This window comes from Anolis sagrei, chromosome 7 (genome assembly GCF_037176765.1).
Source record: "Anolis sagrei isolate rAnoSag1 chromosome 7, rAnoSag1.mat, whole genome shotgun sequence".
Lineage (NCBI taxonomy): Eukaryota > Metazoa > Chordata > Lepidosauria > Squamata > Dactyloidae > Anolis > Anolis sagrei.
This window is the reverse complement of record NC_090027.1, coordinates 3,722,930-3,750,378: the sequence shown is the minus strand read 5'-3', so window position 1 is coordinate 3,750,378 and position 27,449 is coordinate 3,722,930. Positions and strand designations below refer to the sequence as shown.

Here is a 27,449-nt window from a genome sequence, read left to right as displayed (position 1 = left end):
GCCTGAGAGGTGTCTTGTGTCCAAATTTGGTGTCAATTCGTCCAGTGGTTTTTGAGTGATGTTAATCCCACAAACGAACGTTACGTTTTTATTTATGTAGACTAGCCATCCCCTGCCATGCATTGCTGTGGCCCAGTCTGTGTATATGTGTTTTTGTGTGTGTATATATTTGTGCATGTGTGTGTGTGTGTGTGTGTGTGTGTGGTTTCGTGGATGCATTGTAATGTAATGTTTTTTTTGCTTTTTAAGTCCCTTCTATTGTGTTTTTCCAGTGTTTTTATGAGTGATGGTCACTCATTGGCCTGAGAGGTGTCTTGTGTCCAAATTTGGTGTCAATTCGTCCAGTGGTTTTTGAGTGATGTTAATCCCACAAACGAACGTTACGTTTTTATTTATATAGATATGTGTATATATGTTTGTGTTTGCGCATGTGTTGTAATGTAATTTTTGTTTTTTTGCTTTTAAGTCCCTTCTGCTGTGTTTTTCCAGTGTTTTTATGAGTGGTGGTCACTTGTTGGCCTGAGAGGTGTCTTGTGTCCACATTTGGTGTCAATTTGTCCAGTGGTTTTTGAGAGATGTTAATCCCACAAATGAACATTACATAGATATGTGTATATATGTTTGTGTTTGTGTGTATATATGGTTTTGTGCATGTGTTGTAATGTAATTTTTGGGGTTTTTTTGGCCTTTTAAGCCCCTTCTGCTGTGTTTTTCAGTGTTTTTATGAGTGATGGTCACTCATTGGCCTGAGAGGTGTCTTGTGTCCAATCCGGTGGTTTTTGAGTGATGCTAATCCCACAAACGAACGTTACGTTTTTATTTCTACAGATAGAGAATAGAGATGGGTTCTCCTGCTTTGCGCCTGCTGCCATGCCAGCCTCAGTCGGAGACCTCCCTCTGTCCTCCTTGACACCAGTTGGCACATCTTGCCACCCGAAGCCTGCCCGGAGTGTGCATCATTCTCCCCCTCTCCCTTCATGCGCTTGAGCATAACAGCAGCAGCTAAAGAGCGAGAGGAAGGCTGCGTTGGAGCCAGGACCGGCTGAGCATCACAAGCGCAGCCCACCAATCGCAGGGCCCTGGAGGTGGAGCGTGAGTGCCAGCAAATAATTCCTAAATGCATTTCCAGCCCAGTTGGTCTCGGCTGCTGGAAGATCTGGATGCAGGGAGGGAAAGCCAGGCAGGCTGACACCCTACGACAGACGGACAGACGACGAAGGAGAGCCAGCCCCCAGCATCCATCCGCTGAGCATCCCTATAGCCCATCTTCCCTGGGCTGCTGCCTTGGGCAGGTTCTGTTGCATTTCCTCCCAGCGAAAGGTACCACCATCTGGGTTTTCTCCTCCCATCTGTCTCTGCATCGCCTGGGCAGCCGGGGAAAAGTTTCATTGGGGAGATCAATGCCGTGCCCAAATCTGGCCCTGGGTCTTTGGGGTACGGCTATGCGTTGGAGGAGGGAGGTTGCTCTCGTGTCTGTTTGTCTTTCTACACCATGCCAACTGGGTTGCTTTTCTGAAATCCCTGGCAAACTTTGAGGTGGGGATGTTGTGGGCTGGTTGCATTCGGGGCCTTGGAAAAACAGTGGCAACTCCAAAGCTGTTGTGGTTTGTGCGAGCGAAAGAGGTTTGCATCATGGCCAAGCCTGACTACTATCCCTGTCAAGCCTCTAGAAGTAAATCTGTTTAGACTGGGAGGATGTGTATTGTTTTCTCCCACATGCAGAATGTGCTGAACGCCATCCTAAGCGAGGACTCTGCTTTGTGCCCAGCACTTTCGAGAAGGAGCTTGCACGGTTCCATAGATTTCCAAAATCTCCGCTTCAGGGTATCTGAAGTTTCTCCAGGAGATTGCAGATATTTGCTGGGGAGTTCTAGCATGAAGCAACAGTGTTGTCACGTTCGTAAAGCGTGTCAAGGAACTTTAAATCCAGGGAGAAAGAGGCCTCGAGAAAGATAATTGTTGGTCTTTCAACAGTTGGGTGGAAGGAGAGTGGATTTGGCTAAGCTCAGCTTCCAATATGCAGTTGCTTCTTTTATGGAGTTGTTAAATGAGATGCATCTTCTATTACAGTGTTTCACAATCTGGAGATTGGGACTTTTTGGAGGGGGGGGGCCACGAGGAGGTGTCAGAGGGGATGCCAAAGACCATCAGTATTTTCTGTTGTTCACAGTGCTCTCTGGATGTAGGTGAACTACAACTCCCATACTCAAGGTCAATACCCACCAAACCCTTCCAGTATTTTCTGTTGGTCATGGGAGTTCTGTGTGGAAAGTTTGACCCAATTCTATCATTGGTGGGGTTCAGAATGCTCTTTGATTGTAGGTGCACTATAAATCCCAGCAACTACAACTCCCAAATGTCACGGTCTATTTTCCTCAAACTCTGCCAAGTGTTCACATTTGGGCATATTGAGTATTCGTGCCAAGTTTGGTCCAGATCCATCATTGTTTAGGTCCACAGTGCTCTCTGGATGTCAGTGAACTACAACTCCAAAACTCAAGGCCAATACGCACCAAACCCTTCCAGTATTTTTTTTTTTTGGTCATGAGAGTTCTGTGTGCCAAGTTTGGTTCAATTCCATCACTGGCGGAGTTTAGAATCTTCTTTGATTGTAGGTGTACTATGAATCCCAGCAACTACAACTCCCAAATGTCCCAAATGTCATGGTCTATTTTCCCCAAACTCCACCAAGCGTTCACATTTGGGCATACTGAGTATGTGTGCCAAGTTTGGTCCAGATCCATCATAGTCTGAGTCCACAGTGAAACTCAGATGTAGGTGAGTTCAAAATGCTCTTTGATTGTAGGTGAACCATAAATCTCTGCAACTACAACTATAATAATAATAATAATAATAATAATAATAATAATAATAATAACTGTATTTATACTTTATTTATAGAATTCCCAAATGACAAAATCAATCTCCTCCCATCCCACAAGTATTCAGATTTGGGCGTATCGGGTATTTGTGCCAAATTTGGTCCAGTGAATGAAAATGCATCCTGTATATCAGATATTTATGTTACGATTCACAACAGTAGAAAAATGACAGTTGTGAAGTAGCAATGAGAATAATGTGATGGTTGGGGGTCACCACAACATGAGGAACTGTATTAAGGGGTCGCGGCATTAGGAAGGCTGGGAACCACTGTTCTATTACTTTCAACCAGTCTTTAATTGTGTGGTCTTATTGTTAACGTTGCATTATTGTATTGTCCATGTTTTATTTTAATTGCTTGTATTGTTGTTATTATTGCTTGTATTGCTTGTATTGTTGTATTTGGGCTCGGCCTCATGTGAGCCACACCGAGTCCCTTGGGGAGATGGTAGTGGGATACAAATAAAGTGTTCAATGTATTGTCGAAGGCTTTCATGGCTGGAATCACTCAGTTCTTGTGGGTTTTTTTCGACCTCACCTCTGAGGAAGCTTGCCATAGATGCAGGCGAAACGTCAGGAGAAATGCTTCTAGAACATGGCCATATAGCCCGAAAAAACCCACAAGAACTGAGAAATAAAGTGTTATTATTATTATTGTTGTTGTTGTATTGTCGAAGGCTTTCATGGCTGGAATCACTAGGTTCTTGTGGGTTTTTCCGGGCTATATGGCCATGTTCTAGAGGCATTTTCTCCTGACGTTTCGCCTGCATCTATGGCAATACATCTCCCCAAGGGACTCGGTGCGGCTTACATGAGGCCGAACCCAAATACAACAATACAAGCAATAATAACAACAATACAAGCAATTAAAATAAAGCATGGACAATACAATAATGCAACGTTAACAATAAGACCACACGATTCAAGACTGGTTGCAAGTAATAGAACAGTGGTTCCCAGCCTTCCTAATGCAACGTTCCTAATGCCGCGGCCCCTTAATACAGTTCCTCATGTTGTAGTGACCCCCAACCATCACATTATTCTCATTGCTACTTCACAACTGTTGTTTTGCTACTGTTGTGAATCGTAACATAAATATCTGATATACAGGACGCATTTTAATGTACTGGACCTCACTATCTCTGAGGATGCTTGCCATAGATGCAGGCGAAACGTCAGGAGAAAATGCCTCTAGAACATGGCCATATATCCCAAAAAAACCCCACAAGAACCTATTATTATTGTTTCTGTGCCTGAATCCTGTCCTCATGTGGCTTGGGTGTGGGACATGCTGCTTTGCTTCCTTTGGAACATCCAAAGTTTAATGCTCTCCTATGCCGAACTATCACCCAACACACTTGACTCCAACAACCCAGAAGTGAGCCATTGTTTACATCGAGTTGGCGGCCTTCCTGATGCAATGGTTTCCTTTGGATCAGTGCAGTTAGTCTTGGATATAAAACACGGAGCCACAACAGGATTGCCAAATTTTCACTAGACCTTGCTCATGCGTCTTTCAAAGGGATCGGAGACATCGACAATGCACCCATAAGGGGGGAAAATATTTGCTCCCTACTTCGCCCCATGCTCGAAAGGACAATGCCAGCCAAATGGGTCTCATGCTGTTTTCAAAAAGCGAGTCCAAAAAAGATAAACAAGAAGCTGGCAACCTGATCTGTGTGACTGCCCAGCTCTTGGTAAGATGAAACCCGAGGTTTAGATAGCCTCGTCTGTCTCCAAGGATTAAAAACCAAGAGTGAGAGGTAGCTTGACCCGAAATGCTTCAAATGCACCTGAGCCTCTGTTGTGCATAGAATCATAGAATCAAAGAGTTGGAAGAGACCTCCTGGGCCATCTAGTCCAACCCCATTCTGCCCAGAAGCAGGAATGTTATTTCCTGTTTCATTGGGTAGTCTTTATCTTGAAAGTAGTTGTTCTACTCCAGAAAATTTGTTTGTGTGGCACAAACTGTGTTAAATAGGTGGAGAACAGCATTAATAGTACAGACCCCATCTAGGGACATCTAGACTGACCCCCTTCTTCTGGGCAGAAAGGCACCATCCAAACTCTCCTGATATCCATTTGCTTCCTCTACTGAGTTGGAGGAGACCCTCAAGACACATAGAATCATAGAATCAAAGAGTTGGAAGAGACCTCATGGGCCATCCAGTCCAACCCCCTGCCAAGAAGCAGGAATATTGCATTCAAATCACCCCTGACAGATGGCCATCCAGCCTCTGCTTAAAAGCTTCCAAAGAAGGAGCCTCCACCACACTCCAGGGCAGAGAGTTCCACTGCTGAACGGCTCTCACAGTCAGGAAGTTCTTCCTCATGTTCAGATGGAATCTCCTCTCTTGTAGTTTGAAGCCATTGTTCCATTGAGTCCTAGTCTCCAAGGAAGCAGAAAACAAGCTTGCTCCCTCCTCCTCCCTGTGGCTTCCTCTCACATATTTATACATGGCTATCATGCCTCCTCTCAGCCTTCTCTTCTTCAGGCTAAACATGCCCAGCAGTCGAGTACATACAAGAGGAAGCTATTTTAATGTGGGGGGAAAGGCACTTGCTCTAATGTGTTGTCGAAGGAGTTCCTGGCCAGAATCACTGGGTTGCTGTGAGTTTTCCAGGCTGTCTGGCTAAGTTCCAGAAGCATTTTCTCCTGACGTTTCGCCTGCATCTCCGGTAGGCCTCCACAGAGTTTGTGAGATCTGTTGGAAACAAGGCAAGTGCGGTTTTTTATATATCTGTGGAATGATGTCCAGGGTGGGAGAAAGAACTCTTGTCTGTTGGATGGAAGTGTGAATGTTGCTATTGGCCAACTTGATAAGCGTTGAATAGCCTTGCAGCTTCAAAGCCTGGGGAGGATCCTTTGTTGTTCTAAGTCATGACTCTAACCAGTCTAGTGGCCTTAAAGACTCCTAGATTAAAATGATTTTTTAAAGGAAAGCATTTACTCTATGGTAGTACTTTACTTAGTCGTTCCCTTGTAGTCCAAGGATGATGGTCCTCCAAGTGTAGTGTCTTGGCGTGGATCCGTAGATGGCTGTGGAGTCCTATACTCGATCCGCATGTTCTCCTATAGTGAGGACATCGGTTTCCAGACAGAAGGAGGTCCCGGTTAGGGTTGGCTTGACACACCTTCCTCTTGGCACGTTTCTCCCTTTCACCCTCCATTTCTGCCTCTTTGAATTCCGCAGCACTGCTGGTCACAGCTGACCTCCAGTTGGAATGCTCAAGGGCCAGGACTTCCCAGTTCTCGGCGTCTATGCCATGGTTTTTAAGGTTGGCTTTAAGCCCATATTTCAATCGCTTTTCCTGCCCAACAACATTCCATTTTCCATTCTTGAGTTCAGAGTAGAGTAACTGCTTGGGAGGCAATGATCTTTGGGCATTCGGATAATGTGGCCTTCTGTCCAGCGGAGTTGATGGTAGCTCTATGGTAGAGCTCTGTAGTGCCTTGGCTTTTCTGTCAGAATAAAACAGGCTGCCAACATGTGCCGCCAGAAGTAGATGGTTCAAAGCTTCCTAAAATAAATCTGTTTCAGACATTTGAAACCTAAGCCATGGGTGGGCAACATACGAAGGTGCTTTGCATGATCCTTATCCCATCGTTTACTTCTAGTATTCTTGTTCAGGTTGGCAGTATAACTCCAGTGTGTTGGGCAGAGGTCTTCTTCACCTGTCATCTGCTACCAGATCTTCCTAATTAGAGAAGTTTGGACTTGAACTCAAAATCTTGAGTGTAGGAAGCATATGCTGAACTGTGACACTCTTTAGAGTCCAGAACTTGTGGCTTAGTGACATCCATGGTCCGGGAAAATGTCACTCCGAATTTGCTTGCTCATTGTTAAAGTGCTCAGAGTTGGCTTCCTACGGGCAGGGTCACCAAGGAGTTTAGGTTTGGCTATAGAATAATGTGCTCTTAGTATGGAAAAAGGAGCACTCGCTGGCGCAATGGGTTAAACCCTTGTGCCAGCAGGACTGGACCAAGAGGTTGGTGGTTCATATCCAGGGAGTGGGTTGAGCTCCTGTCTCAGCTCTAGCTTCCCACACGAGGACATGAGAGAAGGCTCCTACAGTGTTTTTGGAATCTTATCCATCTTTACAAGCATTTATTTCTACTAGCTTTTTTCTTGCTAAGCTTTAATAACAAGGATTATTCCTTCACTCAACGTGTGGTGTGTTTATAGTCAGAGGGGCGGTTTCCTGTTTTGGAGTGCAACACACAGGATGGTAAAAATATCAAACATCCTGGCAACATCCCCTGGGCAACGTCCTTGCAGACGGCCAATTCTCTCACACCAGAAGTGACTTGCAGTTTCTCACGTCGCTCCTGACACAAAATAAATAAGGATGGGAAAAAAGACAATATTCTTTGGAAACAGTGGTTGTGTATATTGCCCAGACTCCTTGCATCTCCATACACAAATTGACTCGAGCGTTGCGATCTGTGGAGGAAGCCCTGCTCTCGGTCCCACCTTGGTTTCAGGCACGGCTGGTGGGAATGAGAGAGGGGACCTTCTCTGTGATTGCGTCCGGCCCCTAAAACTCCCTCTCAAAAGAACTAGAAATTGCTCCCTCTCTCCTTGCCTTTCAAAAAGCTTCTAAAACTCTGGCGTATATGGAGAGGATGAAGACTAACACCCCTCGACTGGCATCCTCGCCTAGATATGCTAAACCTTGCCTAGATACCGGAATTGATTTCAGCTTGTTGGTTGCGGCAAATCACCTCCACTCTCTTTAGGATTTAGTCATTCACTTCTAGGTTTTTTACCCAGTGATAAATTTATATTATGCCTTTGTTTGTATGGGTTATTCAAGTTTTGTCTTTGCTATTTTAGTTTGTTATTAAGTTTTAAAGTTAGGCCGCTCATATATTGCTGGATGTGTCCTGCTTTGTTGTAATGCGTTGGGATGTTTCTCCTTGCTGGCATTGAATGTTTGCCATCTATATAAATAAAAAATGTAATGTTGATTTGTGGGATTGACATAACTGGAAAACCAATAGATGAATTGACACAAAATTTGGACACAAGACACCCTTAACAGACCAATGAGTGGCCGTCACTCATAACCCCCCCCCAACCCCCCCCAAACAAACAGGACTTAAAAACCAAAAAGGCTAAACGACAATACAGTGCATGTTTCCAATTTCCTAATCCTGGACTGCAACTCTCAGCAAGCCTCCAGATAGATAGATTACATAGAGATAGATCGGTAGGTAGGTAGATTGATCGATCGATCAGGAAGACTGCTGGGAATTGCAGTTCAAGAATAGGTAGAGAAGGAAGAAAGGGGAGATAGGAAAAGGGAAAGATAAAGGGAAGGGAGGGAAGGAAAGAGGTAGAGAAGGAAGGAAGGAAGGAAGGAAGGAAGGAAGGAAGGAAGGAAAGAGAGAAGGAAAGAAAAAAGGGAGGGAGGTAGGAGAGAAGGAAGGAGAGAAGGAAAGAAAAAAGGGAGGGAGGAAGGAAGGAGAGAAGGAAGGAGAGAAGGAAAGAAAAAAGGGAGGGAGGGAGGGAGGAAGGAAAGAAGGAAGGAAGGAAGGAAGGAAGGAAGGAAGGAAGAAAAGAAGGAAAGAAAGAAAGAAAGAAGGAAGGAAAGAAGAAAGGAAGGAAGGAAGGAAAGAAGGAAGGTTAGGAAAGAAAGAAAGAAAGAAAGAAAGAAAGGAGGAAGGGAGGGAGGAAGGAAGGAAAGAAAGAAGGAAGGAAGGAAGGAAAGAAAGAAGGAAAGAAAGAAGGAAGGAAGGAAAGAAAGAAGGAAAGAAGGAAGGAAGGAAGGAAGGAAGGAAAGAAAGAAGGAAAGAAAGAAGGAAGGAAGGAAAGAAAGAAGGAAAGAAAGAAGGAAGGAAGGAAAGAAAGAAGGAAGGAAAGAAAGAAGGAAGGAAGGAAAGAAAGAAGGAAGGAAAGAAGGAAGGAAGGAAAGAAGGATAGCCACAGCAATGCATAGCGGGTTGTGCAATGACAATTTGGAATGGCTATGGTACACGATTTCTAGATCATAGGATTTTAATGTTTTTACTAGGGTGATTTTATGCTTGTTTAAATGTTTGAATTTTATGTATGTTTTATGTTTAATGGTTTTAATTCATTTTAAGTTCATAGTTATATGTAGTAATTAGTTATTATGATTTCTTTGTGTACTGCATGTTGGCGTTGAATTTTTGCCATTAGTATGTTGCAAACTGGCTTGAGTCCGTCCAGGGGTGAGAATGTAGGTAAATAAATACAGTAAATAAATAAATATATGTTGGAAGCCATGCTGAGTCCCTCCAGGGAGATAGGGTGGTCTACAAATAAATAAATACATAAGTAAATCACTGCTGGCTGTTGTATTGGATCACACGTTGGACACTTCCCAAGTGTCTAGGACTATGTGATGGAGTGGCAAATAATGTGGGCAGATCCAAGTAGGGTGGCCTTTTGCAGCTGATAGATGGTAATTTTGTCAGCGTCGATTGTGTCTAAGTGCAGGCCAAGGTCTTTAGGCACTGCACCCAGTGTGCCGATCACCACTGGGACTCCCTTGAGTAGCTTGTGCCAGAGTCTTTGCAGTTTGGCCTTTAAATCCTCATATCGTGTCAGCTTTTCCAGTTGCTTCTCTTCAATCCTGCTGTCACCTGGGATTGCAACATTGACAATCCATGCTTCGATGATGATGATGATGATTATCTGATACATAACAAGATGAGTCCACAGCAAACAAGAACACTATTCTGGCTGTTGTATTGGATCACACGTCGGACACTTCCCAAGTGCCTGGGACTGTTTGATATATCGGTGAATAATTCATGCAGATCCCAGTAAGGTGGCTTTTTGCAGCCGGCAGATGGTAATTTTGTCAGCGGCGATTGTGTTTAAGTTCAGGCCAAGGTCTTTAGGCACTGTACCCAGTGTGCCGATCACCACTGAGACCACCTTGACTGGCTTATGCCAGAGTCTTTACAGTTTGATATCATCATCATCATCAACATCATCATCATCATCATCATCATTCTGACATAAAGACACAGTATGTAGCAGCAAATGAGATCTCTATGCAAGATTTTGTATCCCAAAATTTATTTATTTATTATTTATTATTTATTTGCTTCATTTTTATACCGCATTTTCAGCCCTTAGCAGGCGACTCAATGCGGTTTACAGTGCAATTAAAACACGACAGTACAACAACAGGATCGGCGACGTTGATCCACAACAATTAACAATCAGACAGGACAAATCAACAAACAACATACATAGCGTCTCAATTGAAATCAGATCCGTTCTCATAGTCGTTGTGCCGTTCCTATGTTCCATTTACCGACTTCCTTAATTAGTTGCATTGCTTAGCCAAACGCTTGTTCGTAAAGCCAGGTCTTGACCATTCTCCGAAACGTCAGCAACGAAGGTGCCTGTCTGATGTCTGCCGGCAAGGCATTCCATAGCCGAGGGGCCACCATTGAGAAGGCCCTGTCTCTCGTCCCCGCCAGGCGCGCCTGTGACGCAGGCGGGATCGAGAGCAGGGCCTCCCCAGACGATCTTAATGTTCTAGTCGGTTCATAGGTGGAGATGCGTTCGGAGAGGTAGGCAGGGCCAGAACCGTTTAGGGCTTTATAGGCTAAAGCCAGCACCTTGAATTGTGCCCGGTAGCGGATTGGCAGCCAGTGGAGCTGGCTCAGCAGAGGAGTGGTGTGCTCCCTGAGTGCCGCTCCCGTTAGCAACCTGGCTGCCGAGCGCTGGACCATCTGGAGCTTCCGGGCAGTCTTCAAGGGCAACCCCACGTAGAGCGCGTTGCAGTAATCAATCCGGGATGTAACCAGAGCGTGGACCACCGTGGCCAAATCCGACTTCCCAAGGTACGGGCGCAGCTGGCGCACGAGTTTGAGTTGTGCAAATGCTCCCCTGGACACCGCCGAAACCTGGGGTTCCAAGCTTAGCGAAGAGTCCAGGATCACACCCAAGTCAAAATCCCAAGTCAAACACTTCCCAAGCGTCTAGGACTGCGTGATGTATTTTCAAATGATGTGCACAGATCCAAGTCAGGTGGCCTTTTGCAGTTGACAGATCATAATTTTGTCAATGTTTATTGTTTCTAAATGCCGGCTGAGATCTTTTGGCACGGCACCCAGTGTGCCGATGACCACTGGGACCACCTGGACTGGTTGATGCCAGAGCTTTTGTAGTTCGATTTTGAGGTCCTAATAATGTCTGAGTTTTTCCTGTTGTTTTTCGTTATTATTATTATTATTATTATTATTATTATTATTAGTTTGCAAAATCTGTGTTTTTTTCTTTTTTCTTTTTAATCTGTGTGTTTGTTTTGTTCTGTTAGAATTGTAACACAATGGTATGGTTGCTGATGACACGATAAGTAAATATTATTATTATTATTATTATTATTATTTCGTCATTATTATTATTATTATTATTATTATTATTATTTTACTTACACAGCAAAAACACAAATGAGATCTATATGCTGGATTTCGTATCACAAAATCACAAGTTGAACACTTCCCAAACATGTAGGACAGTGTGATGTATTTTCGAATGATGATCGTGATCAGTGGTTCTCAACCTTGCTAATGCCGCGACCCCTTAGTAGAGTTCCTCATGTTGTGGTGACCCCCAAACATAACATTATTTTTGTTGCTACTTCGTAACTGTAATTTTCCTACTGTTATGAATCGTAATGTAAATATCTGATATGCAGGATGGATTTTCAAGTCCCAAATACCTGATATGCCCGAATTTGAATACTGGTGGAATGGGGGTGATTGATTTTGTCATTTGGGAATGTTGGAGTTGCTGGGATTTATAGTTCACCTAAAATAAACGAGCCTTCTGAACTCCACCAATGATGGAATTTAATCAAACTTGGCACACAGAATTCCCATGACCAAGAGAAAATACTGGGAGGGTCTGGTGGACACTGACCTTGAGGTTTTGGAGTTGCAGTTCACCTACACCCAGAGAACACTGTGGACTCAAACAATGGTGGATCTGGACCAAACTTGGCACAAATACTCAATATGCCCAAATGTGAACACTGGTGAAGTTTGGGGAAAATAGATCTTGATATTTGGGAGTTGTAGTTGTTGGGATTTATAGTTCATCCACAATGAAATAGTATTTCAACCCCACCAACGAAAGAATTGGACCAAACTTTCCACACAGAACCCCCATGACCAACAGAAAATACTATATTTTCTGATGGTCTCTGGCGACCCCTCTGACACCCCCTCGCGACCTCCATGTGGGTCCCGACCCCCAGGTTGAGAAACACTGATCTTGATGATGATGATGATGATGATGATGATGATGATGATTGCCTCCCACATAACGCTTCTTCCCCCTTTCCACTTGTCCTCTCTGGTCAAAGAGGTTTTGCAGTGTGTTTTTGGGGAGCCGTTTAACGACCTATATGGATAGAGAGCATGAAAGAAGAATGGGAATAATGTATTGTCGAAGGCTTTCATGGCCGGAATCACTCAGTTCTTGTGGGTTTTTTTCGGGCTATATGACCATGTTCTAGAGGCATTTCTCCTGACGTTTCGCCTGCATCTATGGCAAGCATCCTCAGAGGTAGAGGTCTAAAATTATAACAGCTAAACAACAGAGAGGAAGAAACCAGGCACAGATTAACACCTCCCAGCAACAGATTTTCCCAGGTTCAGGCAGGCCTTCAAATGCTAATGAAGGTGATTAGCTAAACATTCACACCTAACTGCAGCAGGGAAGAGCTCCTTGCCCCACCCCAGCCATTCCACAGATATATAAACCCATTGTCCTAATTCCAACAGACCTCACTACCTCTGAGGATGCTTGCCATAGATGCAGGCGAAACGTCAGGAGAAATGCCTCTAGAACATGGTCATATAGCCCGAAAAAACCCACAAGAACTGAAGAATGGGAATATTCCCTGTGTCTTAACAGATCTCTGCATGAGACCAAAAAGCTGGTCGCAGATACATATTTCTATCACCTTCAGCTTCCATTTGGCCCAGCCATTGGCTTTTTAAATGCGTCGTGTTATTGTTATTGTTTTTGCTTATTTTGCTATGAGTTTTGTATTGTTTTTGTATTATTGCTGTTATTGTTATTGTTGTGTTGTGGGCTCGGCCTCATGTAAGCCGCACCGAGTCCCTCAGGAGATGGTAGCGGGGTACAAATAAAGTCTTATTATTATTATTACTATTATTATTACTATTATTATTATTATTATTATTCCACTTGCTCTGAGAAATAGATGCAAACGTATGCAATTGGTAAGGTGAAGTTTTTCCCCTGAAGTTTAGTTCAGTTGTGTCCGACTCTGGGTGTTGGTGCTCATCTCCATTTCTAAGCCCGAAGAGCCAGCGTTGTCCATAGACACCTCCAAGGTCATGTGGCCACTGGCATGACTACATGGAGAGCTGCTACCTTCCCACCGAAGCGGTACCTATTCATCTACTCACATTTGCATGTTTTCGAACTGCTAGATTAGCAGGAGCTGGGGCTAACAACGGGAGCTCACCCCTCTCCCCGGATTCAAACCTGCAACCTTTCGTTCTGCAAGTTCAGCATCTCAGTGCTTTAACCCAGCCTGCCACTGGAGGCTCTAGTTGGTACCCTCTCTGAAAATTATTAATTTCTCTGGGTTGTTGTAGGTTTTTTGGGCTACATGGCCATGTTCTATTTACTTATTTATTTTATTTATTTGTTACATTTGTATACCGCCCTTCTCAGCCTGTAGGTGACTCGAGGCAGTTCACAAGGCAACAATTCAATGCCAACAATATCATAAAAACATTAAAATATTAAAAAGCATTAATATATCAATTAAAACCATGACAGTAGTAAAAACAATCATTTCGTCTTCTAGATAAAAACATAATTCAATCTCATAATCCAATTGTTCCATAATCCTATGTCTAATTACACTACCCTTTCAAACGCCTGCGCAAATAGCCAGGTTTTGCCTTTTTTTCGGAAAGTCAAAAGGGAGGGGGATGATCTAATGTCCTTAGGAAGGGCGTTCCATAGCCGAGGGGCCACCACTGAGAAGGCCCTGTCTCTCATCCCCGCCAAATGTATTTGTGACACAGATGGAGTCGAGAGCAGGGCCTCCCCAGACGATCTTAACGTCTTAATGTTCTGGAGGCATTCTCTCCTGACGTTTCGCCTGCATCTGTGGCAAGCATCCTCAGAAGTTGTGAGGTCTGTTGGAACTAGGAAAATTGGGTTTATATATCTGTGGAATGATGTCCAGGGTGGGAGAAAGAAGTGAATGCAAGTGGAGGCAAGTGTGAATGTTTCAGTTGGCCACCATGATTAGCATTTGATGGCCGGGCATTTTTTGGTGTGGCTTGTTAGTGCCTGGGGGAATCTTTTGTTGAGAGGTGATTAGCTGTCCCTGATTGATTCCTCTGTGGAGTTTCCCTGTGTTTGAGTGTTGTTTTGCTGTTATAATTTTGGAGTTTTTTTTAATACTAGTAGCCAGCTTTTGTTCATTTTGATGGTTTCCTCCTTTCTGTTGACATTGTCCACATGCTTCTTGTGGATTTCAATGGCTTCTCTGTGTAGCCTGACATGGTGGTTGTTGGTGGGGTCCAGCATTTCTGTGTTCTCGAATGATATGCTATGTCCATGCTGGTTCATCAGGTGCTCTACTATGGCTGACTTCTCTGGTTGACGTAGTCTGCAGGGCCTTTCAAGTTCCTTGATTCATGTTTGGGCAATGCTGTTGCGCTTGGGGGTCCCTATGGAGACTTATCCACAGTTGCATGGTATAAGCATCTTCCCACCCTTATCAGCTCCAGCTCCTCATGCGGGGACATGAGAGAAGCCTCCCACAAGGATGATAAAAACATCAAATCATCCAGGCGTCCCCTGGGCAATGTCCTTGCAGATAGCCAATTCTCTCACACCAGAAGCGACTTGCTCCTGACACGACCAAATAAACAAACAAAACCCTAAATGGTAGGGCTGGTCAATTCGTTTCGTTAATTTGTAATTCGTTAAAAAATTCGTTAATTTTTGAATTACGAAACGATTACAAAACTTATTTTTAAACCTGGAAGTGTTTTTAAATATCGAAACGGCAGGCGCCAAAAAAATTTGTATTTCCGTCCATTTTGGAAATACGTAAGATGGCCGCCTGGCTTGCTGGGAGCTCTCTTCTCTCGGCGCCGGCTGAGCAAGCGAGCGGCGAGCGAGAGGGCGAGCGAGAGGGCGAGTGAGAGGGCGAGCGAGAGGGCGAGGGCGAGCGGCGAGCGAGAGGGCGAGCGAGAGGGCGAGTGAGAGGGCGAGCGAGAGGGCGAGGGCGAGCGGCGAGTGAGAGGGCGAGCGAGAGGGCGAGGGCGAGCGGCGAGCGAGAGGGCGAGCGAGAGGGCGAGGGCGAGCGGCGAGCGAGAGGGCGAGCGAGAGGGCGAGTGAGAGGGCGAGCGAGAGGGCGAGGGTGAGCGGCGAGCGAGAGGGCGAGCGAGAGGGCGAGGGCGAGCGGCGAGCGAGAGGGCGAGCGAGAGGGAGAGTGAGAGGGCGAGCGAGAGGGTGAGCGAGAGGGCGAGAGGGAGGTCTCCTTCTCTTTCTTTCATTGGCTCAATGCTGTAGCATCCTGGGAGTTGTAGTTTGGCAGCCTGGGAAAAAGAGCCCCTCCTGGAAGGAACCCATCCTAGCGAGAGGGCGAGAGGGCGAGCGGCGAGCGAGAGGGCCCGCCAGAGTGAGTGCCTGCCTTCCCTCAATAATAATTTCTCCTCCCTATTCTACTAAATTAATAATTAAATTTAAAAAATATTTTAAAAATATTGAAAAAAAAGGGCGCCATCTTTACAAAATGTTTTGTAAATATTTACGAAATTTCGTAAATACCGAACTTTTTTTTTGGAAAATTTTGTAATTATTTTAAATATCGAAACAAAAAAACACCCCAATTACAAATCGATTTTAGAAATAATTTTTTGCGTTGTTACCCAGGCCTACTAAATGGCTAAATCCCACGGTTCCTCCCTGTTGGGCTCCTTTCCTACAAATGTGCTTTTATCCCTATCTCACCCAGGGTTTTAACTTTTTAACATTCTACCTCACACATTTGGCCCGCCCTCTGTGTCTGGTTTTAATATGCTGTTTCATATTGTTGATTTTGTTATTTCATATTTTGTTATGACGTATTTTGTTACTGTGTGTTGTATTATTTTGGGCTTGGCCTCATGTTAGCTGCCACGAGTCCCTTTTGGGGAGATGGTGGCGAGTTATAAATAAAGTGTATTATTATTATTATTATTATTATTATTATTATTATTATTATTAATATGGTAGACTCCTGCAGAAGTGAGAGGATCCCTCTCGACCTTTGCATTTGTTGGATTTTCTTGGTGGGTCTGTAGATAGTTTGTATGTTGTGTTTCCTCATCAGCTTCCCTCTGCGGTCAGTGGTTCTCTTTATTTATTTATTTATTTATTTATTTATTTATTTCGGGCACTTCTACCCCGCCCTTCTCAACCCCCAAGGGGGGGACTCAGGGCGGCTTACAAAAGGCACAATTCGATGCCAACAATTCCACAGATAAAATACATAACAGCAATAACCACAATAATTAAAACATTCAATTAATACAATAACAATTAAAAAGCCAATCTAGTGGGCAACGTTCACCGAGTTCTAAAATCCATAAGTCCATTCAGCATTACCGTAGTCCTTTCCAAATTCTGGTTGCCATTACCTTGTCAATCTGCCAGATTACCCAAAGCCTGGTCCTATATCCCTGTTTTCAACTTCCTTCTGAAGGAGAGGAGGGATGTTGATGACCTAATTTCTCCGGGGAGTGAATTCCACAGGCGAGGGGCCACCACTGAGAAGGCCCTGTCCCTTGTCCCCATCAGGCTCACTTGTGATAGAGGCGGGGCCGAGATCAGGGCCTCCCCAGAAGATCTTAAACTCCGAGGTGGGACGTAGAAGGAGATACGTTCGGACAGGTACGCTGGGCCAGAGCCGTATAGGGTTTTATAGGTCAAAACCAGCACTTTATTTATTTATTTATTTATTTATTTACTTTGCTTCTATACCGCTGTATCTCAAGCCCGAAGGCGACTCACGGCGGTTCACAAACAGTAAAAACAGTAGAAACAGCAGTGGTTCCATACAACATATAACAATTGACTTAACACATTATCCATAAATTACCAATAAGCAATTACAATGCACAATTATTACAAAAAACAACAACCGTACCCAATCTTCTCATCATCCAAGCGTAGTCCAGGTTCGTCGTCCATTGTTCCATTCCTATGTTCCATTACCAGATTGCACTCAATTACTCAAACGCCTGCACAAACATCCAGGTCTTCACCTTTTTGCAGAATACCATTAGAGATGGTGCTAGTCTAATGTCCGTAGGAAGGGCGTTCCACAGCCGAGGAGCCACCACAGAGAAGGCCCTATCTCTCGTCCCCGCCAGCCGAGCTTGAGAAGCAGGCGGGATGGAGAGCAGGGTCTCCCCGGAAGATCTCAAACTCCTCATGGGTTCATAGGCAGAGATGCAGTCAGATAGGTAGCTAGGGCCGGAACCGTTTAGGGCTTTAAAGGCCAACGCCAGCACTTTGAATTCAGCCCGGTAGCAGATTGGTAGCCAGTGGAGTTGGCGCAACAGGGGGGTTGTATGCTCCCTGCGCTCCGCTCCTGTTAAAATCATGGCTGCCGAGCGTTGGACTAGTTGGAGCTTCCGAGCTGTCTTCAAAGGCAACCCCACGTAGAGAGCGTTGCAGTAGTCTAAACGGGATGTAACCAGAGCGTGGACTACCGTGGCCAAGTCAGACTTCCCAAGGTACGGGCGCAGCTGGCGCACAAGCTTTAGCTGTGCAAATGCTCCCCTGGTCACCGCCGAAACCTGTGGTTCCAGGCTCAGCGATGAGTCCAGGGTCACACACAAGCTGCTATTGTGCTGAATTGTGCTCGGAACTGGATCGGCAGCCAGTGGAGCTGACATAACAGAGGGGTGGTATGTTCCCTGTATGATGCTCCGGTGATTAATCTAGCTGCCGCCCGTATGTATGGCAAGGACACTTTTCCTCTGTGTGGATCTTCTGATGTCTGAGGTGGAGTCTCTATTGGCCTGTCAAGTCCAGTTTAGGTGGTTCAGTTCCCCTTGGAGAAGGTGGGCTTCGCAGATTCTTTTTGCATGCTCTGCCAGGGCTTTAATTGTTTTTCTTTTTTACTTAGGTGATGGTTGGAGTTTTTATGTTGGTATCTATCTATTAGGCCTGGGCGGTTTCATTCGTTAATTTTGTAATTCGTTAAATATTCGTTAATTTTAGCAATTACAAAACGATTACAAAACTTATTTTTAAACCCGGAAGTGTTTTTAAATATCGAAACGGCATGCGCCAAAAATTTTTGTATTTCCATCCATTTCGGAAATACGTAAGATGGCTTGGCTAGATGCTTGCTGGGAGCTCTCCTCTCTCTCCTCTCCTTAGCCAGTCAGAGCCTGAAAGAGGAGGAGGAGGAGGAGGAGGAGGAGGAGAGGGCGGGGAAGGCGCCGGCTGAGCAAGCGAGCGAGAGGGCGAGCGACCCTCAGCGGGAACGCGGCCCGTCCCTCCTTCCTCACCTTTGCGGTGGATGTGCTTCGTTCTCCCAATTCCTTAGCGGAGGGCTGTGCTTCGTTCTCCCAATTCCTTAGCGGAGGGCCGGGCTAGATAGCCTTTGGGGAGCCCTTCTCCCAATTTCGCATTGCTTCGGAGGAGCTGGGCCCGACTCGGCGGCAGCGCTTGAGGGCCCGCCAAAGTGAGTGCCTGCCTTCCCTCCTTAATAATAATTTCTCCTCCCTATTCTACTAAATTAATAATTAAATTAAAAAAATATTGAAAAAATATTGAAAAAATATTGGGAAAAAAGGGCGCCATCTTTACAAAATGTTTTGTAAATATTAACGAAATTTCGTAAATACCGAACTTTTTTAAGGGAAAATTTTGTAATTATTTTAAATATCGAAACAAAAAAAAAACCCCAAATACAAATCGATTTTAGAAACAAATTTTTGCGTTGTTACCCAGGCCTACTATCTATGTGTGCAGGTTTTCTGTAAACTGTGTGGCCCAATTGTTGATCTGGTTTGTGCAGGAATACCCTTCGTGTGGGTATTCCTGCACAACCATGTGCTCCAAGAAGCCTCAACAGGCAACCCTGCAAAGAGCAATTATTGCCACATCCAGGCTCTGCAAGGGAAAGAGTTTTCCCCCTTGGAGAACATTCCTGCTGTTGCCCTTCCTTGGGGATGTGGATGCCCACAAGCAGAGCATGGAGCAGGTTCTGAATGGCAGCCGTGGCCCGATTCCTCCTCCTGAAACGCCTTTGTTTGCTAGACAAGGTTGCTTTTCTGCAGGCTCCCTTTCTGTTGCCAAAGGGGGAAAGAAAGGCTTTTGATTTGATACAGAATATTGGGAGAGATGGTTTGGAGAGGGGAGGGAAAGGAACCAGAGAGGGCTGCAGACGAAATGACTCATCTGCCGAAGAAAGGGAACAGCGGGGAAGGGGAGATGGGCGCCCGAGGGAGGCGGCAACGAAATGGGTCTCTTTCTCCCTTTGCCTTCTTCTTCCTTTTGGATGAGAGAGAAGTCCAAAGGAATTGCAGCAGGAGCAGCGCACACCTGCTCCTGGGCCGAAAGGAAGGGAGCGTTGCTGCAGTCATGGGAAAGGTGTGCTCAGCGTCAGCCTGGCTTCTTCCAGATTGAAGGTCGCTCCTCCCAGCCCATTGCAACCAGCTTCAACACAACGGCCTCCAGATGTGCATGCCATCACTCCCATCATCCCCAGTGGCTTGGGAGGATGGGGGCGAAGCAGCAGGTGGAAAGAACATTTACAAATGACTCAGTTGACTGCAACTCAAGACACTGGCCAAAACAAAATCAAGGAAATAATAATAATAATAATAATAATAATAATAATAATAATAATGTATTGTCGAAGGCTTTCATGGCCGGAATCACTCAGTTCTTGTGGGTTTTTTCGGGCTATATGGCCATGTTCTAGAGGCAATTCTCCTGACGTTTCGCCTGCATCTAGGGCAAGCATCCTCAGAGGTAGAGGTCTACCTCTGAGGATGCTTGCCATAGATGCAGGCGAAACGTCAGGAGAAATGCCTCTAGAACATGGCCATATAGCCCGAAAAAACCCACAAGAACTGAATAATAATAATAATAATAATAATAATAATTATTAATAATAATAATAATAATAATTAATAATAATTATAATTATTAAACTTTATTTGTACCCCGCTAGCATCTCCCGAAGGACTCGATGCAGCTTACAAAGGCCAAGGCCTCACAACACAACACAACACAACAATACAATACCTAAAGCAAAATTAAAAACAGTTAAAGCAATATTAACGACATGCACTAAACAATACACCAAGACACTATGTAAACTGGGCCAGGCCAGAGTAAGGGGTACAGGATTAAAAGTGCTGACGTGATAGGTGGTGTGTGAGGATTGTAGGGCAAGTGCAGTGTGCAGTGTGCAGCAATCTTAATTCTAATAAAGTGCTTATGGGACTTGGTATTGGAGTTTTCCTATTCTGGAAAGGCACATCGGAACAGCCAGGTCTTCAAGTTCTTTCTAAAGACCGCCAATGTAGGGGCCTGTCTGAGATCTTTTGGGAGGGTGTTCCAGAGTCGGGGGGCCACCACAGAAAAGGCACTGTCTCGCGTGCCCCCCAAATGCGCCTGCAACGCAGGTGGAATCACGAGCAGGGCCTCTCCGGATGAACAATACAACACCTAAAGCAAAATTAAAAACTGTTAAAGCAATATTAACGACATGCACTAAACAATACATCAAGACACTATGTAAACTGGGCCAGGCCAGAGTAAGGGGTACAGGATTAAAAGTGCTGATGTGATAGGTGGTGTGCGAGGATTGTAGGGCAAGTGCAGTGTGCAGTGTGCAGCAATCTTAGTTCTACTAAAGTGCTTCTGGGACTTGGTATTGGAGTTTTCCTATTCTGGAAAGGCGCATCGGAACAGCCAGGTCTTCAAGTTCTTTCTAAAGACTGCCTGTCTAAGACCTTTGGGGAGGGTGTTCCAGAGTCGGGGAGCCACCACAGAAAAGGCACTGTCTCGCGTCCCCACCATACGCGCCTGCAATGCAGGCGGAATCACGAGCAGGGCCTCTCCGGATGAACGAAGTGAGTGCGTGGGTTCATAAACGGAGATGCGGTCACGCAGGTAGGATGGTCCCAATCCGTTTAGGGCTTTGTAAGTAAGCACCTGCACCTTAAATTGGGCTCGGAAAATAAACGGCAGCCAGTGGAGTTCCTTGAACAGGAGGGTTGACCTCTCTCTGTAAGGAGCACCAGTTAACATCCTGGCCGCTGCCCGTTGGACCAGTTGGAATTTCCGAGCCGTTTTCAAGGGCAGCCCCACGTAGAACGCATTACAGTAGTCCAATCTGGAGGTGACCAAGGCATGGACCACCCCGGTCAGATCAGCCTTCGTGAGGTACGGTCGCAGTTGGCGCACGAGTCTCAATTGTGCAAAAGCCCTCCTGGACACCGCCGACGCCTGAGTCTCAAGCGTAAGCGATGAATCCAAGAGGACTCCCAAACTGCAGACCTGTGGCTTCGGGGGGGGGGGGGGGGGGGGCTTCCGATGTGCATGCCATCACTCCCATCATCCCCAGTGGCTTGGGAGGATGGGGGCGAAGCAGCAGGTGGAAAGAACATTTACAACCAACTCAGTTGATTGCAACTCACGACACTGGCCAAAACAACATTGAAGAAATAATCCATTAAATTCACAAAGCTGTTTTTCATAATCCTGCAAAACTAGGACTGGATCTACACTGCCATATAATGCAATTTGAGCTGATTTATAGGTATAATGTAGTCCAGTGGCTCTCAACCTTCTTCATGCAGCAAGGAGTCCAATGTGTGCATTTCTGTTGGGCTTCCGCTTCCACAGTCTATCACATAAGAGTTCAGTGATATCAGATTGGGAATGGAAGCGTCTTGCTGGATTTTTTATTGTGTCAGTGCAACCAGTCGATTATATTACATTTCTAACAGAACAAAGCGAAAAAAACCAGAAAAATACAAAATTTGTGAGTATGAGAGTTGATTAAATGTCCTTTGACCAGTATCTGGCCCCTTGGAGTGCCTCTGGTGTTGCTGCAAGAAGGTCCTCCATGGTGCATGTGGCTCGGCTCAGGTTGCATTGCAGCAGGTGGTCAGTGGTTTGCTCTTCTCCGCACTCGCATGTCGTGGATTCCACTTTGTGGCCCCATTTCTTAAGGTTGGCTCTGCATCTCGTGGTGCCAGAGCGCAGTCTGCTCGGCGCCTTCCAAGTCGCCCAGTCCTCTGTGTGCCCAGGAGGGAGTCTCTCATTTGGTATCAGCCATTGGTTGAGGGTCTTGGTTTGAGCCTGCCACTTTTGGACTCTCGCTTGCTGAGGTGTTCCAGCGAGTGTCTCTGTAGATCTTAGAAAACTATGTCTAGATTTAAGTCGTTGAATGTGCTGGCTGATACCCAAACAAGGGATGAGCTGGAGATGTCTCTGCCTTGGTCCTTTCACTATTGGCTGCTACTTCCCAGCGGATGTCAGGTGGTGCAATACCGGCTAAGCAGTGTAATTTCTCCAGTGGTGCAGACACCCCGTGATAATGCAGCATGTCTCATTAAGAGCCACATCCACTGTTTTAGTGTGGTGAGATGTGTTCCACACCGGGCATGCATACTCAGCAGCAGAGTAGCATAGCACAAGGGCAGATGTCTTCACTGTGTCTGGTTGTGATCCCCAGGTTGTGCCAGTCAGCTTTCGTATGATGTTGTTTCTAGCGCCCACTTTTTGCTTGATGTTCAGGCAGTGCTTCTTGTAGGTCAGAGCACGGCCCAGAGTGACTTCCAGGTATTTGGGTGCGCTGCAATGCTCCAGTGGGATTCCTTCCCAGGTAATAATCCTCAGAGCTCGGGATGCTTCTCTGTTCTTGAGATGAAAGGCACATTTCTGTGTTTTAGATGGGTTTTAGATCAGCTGGTTTTCCCTGTAAGAGGCAGTGAGAGCACCTAGAGCTTCGGAGAGCTTCTGTTCTACCATCTCATAGCTCTCTTGCTGGATTGCACACACACATGATGAGTCTTTGATCAGTGTTTCTCAACCTTCCTAACGCCGCGACTCCTTAAAACAGTTCCTTATGTTGTGGTGACCCCCAACCATAACGTTATTTTTGTTGCTTCTTCATAGCTGACATTTTGTGAATCATCATGTAAATATCTGATAGGCAGGATGGATTTTCATTCACTGGACCCAATTTGGCACAAATACCCCATATGGCCAAATTTGAATACTTGTGGAGTTGGGGTGGATTGATATTGTCATTTGGGAGTTTCACGTATCACCACACGAAGAAACGTGGTTACAGGGAAGCAACCACCATTTATCAATCTTCCTAATGCCGAGACCCCTTAGTATAGTTCCTCATAATGTGGTGACCCCTAATTATTTTCATTGCTACCTCATAACTGTAATCTTGCACCTGTTATGAATCGTAAATATCTGATATGCAGGATGTGTTTCCATTCACTGGAATGAATTTGGCACAAATACCTGACACGCCCACATACTGGTGGGGATGGGGGGGAGGGTTGATGTTGTCATTTGGGAGTTGAAGTTGCTGGGATTTACAGTTAACCTACAGGTTTCAAAACGATCTTGACAGATTAGAGAGATGATTGGCCAAAACTAACAAAATGAAGTTCAACAGGGACAAATGCAAGATACTCCACTCAGGCGGACAGAAACGAAATGCAAATATACAGAATAGGATGGACGATGCCTGGCTCGAGAGCAGTACATGTGAAAAAGATCTTGGAGTCCTCGTGGACAACAAGTTAAACATGAGCCAACAATGTGATGTGGCAGCAAAAAAAGCCAATGGGATGTTGACCTGCATCAAGAGGAGCCTAGTGTCTAGATCCAGGGAAGTCATGCTCCCCATGCTCTATACTGCTTTGGTTAGACCACACCTGGAATAACGTGCCCAATTCTGGGCACCACAATTCAAGACAGATATTGACAAGCTGGAATGTGTGTTGAAATAAATGTGTCCAGAGGAGGGCGACTAAAATGATCAAGGGTCTGGAGAACAAGCCCTATGAGGAGCGGCTAAAAGAGCTGGGCATGTTCAGCCTGAAGAAGAGAAGGATGAGAGGAGATATGATAGCCAGCCATGTATAAATATGTGAGAGGAAGCCACAGGGAAGAGGGAGCAAGCTTGTTTTCTGCTTCCATGGAGATTAGGACAAGGAACAATGGCTTCAAACTACAAGAGAGGAGATTCCATCTGAACATGAGGAAGAACTTCCTGACTGTGAGAGCCGTTCAGCAGTGGAACTCTCTGCCCTGGAGTGTGGTGGAGGCTCCTTCTTTGGAAGCTTTGAAACAGAGGCTGGATGGCCATCTGTCAGGGGTGATTTGAATGCAATATTCCCGCTTCTTGGCGGAATGGGGTTGGACTGGATGGCCCAGGAGGTCTCTTCCAACTCTTTGTTTCTATGATTCTATGATTCTAGGTTTGTCTTTATGTGTCTTATTTTGCAATAAATGACTGCATTTCAGTATGAACATTAAGCCAATCTGGAATTTATGGTAAGGTACAAAACTGCAGCTCCCATGTTTCCCCCCGTATTGAGCCATGGCAGGTAAAGTGGCGTTTATTCTGCCGTCTCCTCAGAGAAGGGAAATAGCCAAAGGAACGGCGTCTTTCTAAAACTTCTTGTGCTTTGAAATGGCTGTACGAAACAAAGGCGCACTGGCAGAATGAATAAATACACACAAAGGCAATAACGGCGCATAAGTGATGTTTATGCATGGATTTTGTATGGTGAAAGCGCACCAAGTCGGGAACAGGTTGGGTAAACTTTCCATTTTTATATTTCTTTTTGGTTTTGTTTGCAGCCATCGTAATTGGACGGTTCCCTTTCCTTGCCTTTGGGGAATGTTCCTCTGAAGGGAAAGCATCCTTTGAAATGTCAGGGAGACGTGATTCAATATGCGGAGGTGGAGAATCGATTAGCTGGGGCTTTGGAAAACATCCTAGGTGCAATGTGGATGGATTTTGGAATGGTGGTGTTGTTGTTTTTGGATTGGTGTGCAGCCAGGGAATTGGGTTTGTTTTGAAGGCTGCTGCCTTCGACATTCTAGAGATGGGCAACATATCACTGCTGTTTCCCAGTTATCGTGACCCTAAAGCCGAGCCTTGGATTACATTTCTGCAACCACACTGCGGAACTGATGCACTTTGGCACCACTAGCCATGACTCGGTGCTATGGAATCATAGGAGTTGTAGTTTGGTGAGGTGACAGCACTCTTTGGCATAGAAGGGGGGTGGGGGTAGCTGCTCATTTGAAAGATATCTATCTCTATAGCTGTACCTATAGCTTTATCTATATGAGTGATGTATCTGCTCATTTGAAAGATATCTATATCTATATGAGTGATGTACCTGTTCATTTGAAATATATATCACACACACATATACATGTGTGTGTGTAGCAAGTGATGTAGCTGCTCATTTGAAATATCTATATCTATATCTATATATGAGTGATGTGGCTGCTTATTTGAATGATGTGTGTGTGTGTGTGTGTGTGTAGCAAGTGATGTAGATATTCTTTAGAAATCTATCTCTATATGAGTGATGTGGCTGCTCATTTGAATGATGTGTGTGTGTGTGTGTGTAGCAAGTGATGTAGATACTCTTTAGAAATCTATACTAAAATGATCAAGGGTCTGGAGAACAAGCCCTATGAGGAGCGGCTTAGTGAGCTGGGCATGTTTAGCCTGAAGAAGAGAAGGCTGAGAGGAGATATGATAGCCATGTATAAATTTGTGAGAGGAAGCCACAGGAAGGAGGGAGCAAGCTTGTTTTCTGCTTCCTTGGAGACTAGGATGCAATGGAACAATGGCTTCAAACTACAAGAGAGGAGATTCCATCTGAACATGAGGAAGAACTTCCTGACTGTGAGAGCCGTTCAGCAGTGGAACTCTCTGCCCCGGAGGGAGTGTGGTGGAGGCTCCTTCTTTGGAAGCTTTTAAACAGAGGCTGGATGGCCATCTGTCAGGAGTGCTTTGAATGCAATATTCCTGCTTCTTGGCAGAATAGGGTTGGACTGGATGACCCACGAGGTCTCTTCCAACTCTAGGATTCTAGGATTCTATATCTATTGCTATAGCTATACCTATAGCTATATCTATATGAGTGCTGTATCTGCTCATTTGAAAGATATCTATATCTATATGAGCGATGTACCTGCTCATTTGAATATATATATATATATATATATATATATATATGTGTGTGTGTGTGTGTGTGTGTGTGTGTGTGTGTGTGTGTGTGTGTAGCAAGTGATGTAGCTGCTTTTTTTTTTTTTGTCGGGCCAGGAGCAATTGCTCCTGTTATGAGAGAATTGGCCGTCTGCAAGGACATTGCCCAGGGGACGCCCGGATGATTTTTGATGTTTTATCATCCTTGTGGGAGGCTTCTCTCATGTCCCCGCATGAGGAGCTGGAGCTAATAGAGGGAGCTCATCCGCCTCTCCCCGGATTCCAACCTGCGACCTGTCGGTCTTCAGTCCTGCCGGCACAAGGGTTTAACCCACTGCGCCATCTATATGAGTGATATACCTGCTCATTTGAAATATATATATATGTGTGTGTGTGTGTGTGTGTGTATAGCAAGTGATGTAGCTGTTGATTTGAAATCTATATATTTATAGCTATATATGAGTGATGTGGCTGCTCATTTGAAATATATGTGTGTGTGTGTGTGTGTGTATAGCAAGTGATGTAGATACTCATTTGAAATCTATATCTATAGCTATAGCTATATCTATATGCGATGTAGCTGCTCATTTGAAAGTTGTATATATCTGTGTGTGTGTGTAGCAAGTGATGTAGATACTCATTTGAAATCTATATCTATAGCTATAGCTATATCTATATGAGTGTTGTAGCTGCTCATTTGAAATATATATTCATATGTGTGTGTGTGTGTGTAGCAAGTGATGTAGATACTCATTTGAAATCTATATCTATAGCTATATCTATATCTATATGAGTGATGTAGCTGCTCATTTGAAAGATATCTATATGAGTGATGTGGCTGCTCATTTCAACGATATATATATATGTGTGTGTGTGTCTGTGTGTGTGTGTGTAGCAAGTGATGTAGATACTTATTTGAAATCTACATCTATATCTATAGCTGCATCTATATGAGTGATGTATCTGCTCATTTGAAAAGATATCTATCTCTATCTCTATATCTATATGAGTGATGTAGCTGCTCATTTGAAATATATGTGTGTGTGTGTGTGTAGCAAGTGATGTAGCTGCTGACTTGAAATCTATATATCTAGAGCTATATCTATATGAGTGATGTGACTGTTCATTTGAACTATGTGTGTGTGTGTATAGCAAGTGATGTAGATACTCTTTAGAAATCTATATCTATATGAGTGATGTGGCTGCTCATTTGAATATATATATATATGTGTGTGTGTGTGTGTAACAAGTGATGTAGATATCTATATCTATATCTATAAGAGTGATGTGGCTGC

The 27,449-nt window shown here is 44.8% G+C and overlaps 1 protein-coding gene across 3 annotated transcripts in view; it reads left to right on the top strand.

The window, feature by feature from the left end:
* The first annotated feature begins 1,000 nt into the window (after positions 1 to 1,000).
* The window catches only part of ZMAT4 (zinc finger matrin-type 4), a 339,798-nt gene continuing 313,349 nt past the window's right edge, over positions 1,001 to 27,449 (top strand). The window contains exon 1 of one of the 3 annotated variants that reach the window (XM_067470600.1): positions 1,001 to 1,320. The gene's annotated coding sequence lies outside the window, so the exon portion shown is untranslated. The remainder of the gene's footprint in view (positions 1,321 to 27,449) is intronic. The other 2 variants (XM_067470599.1, XM_060787295.2) reach the window with 2 other exon arrangements.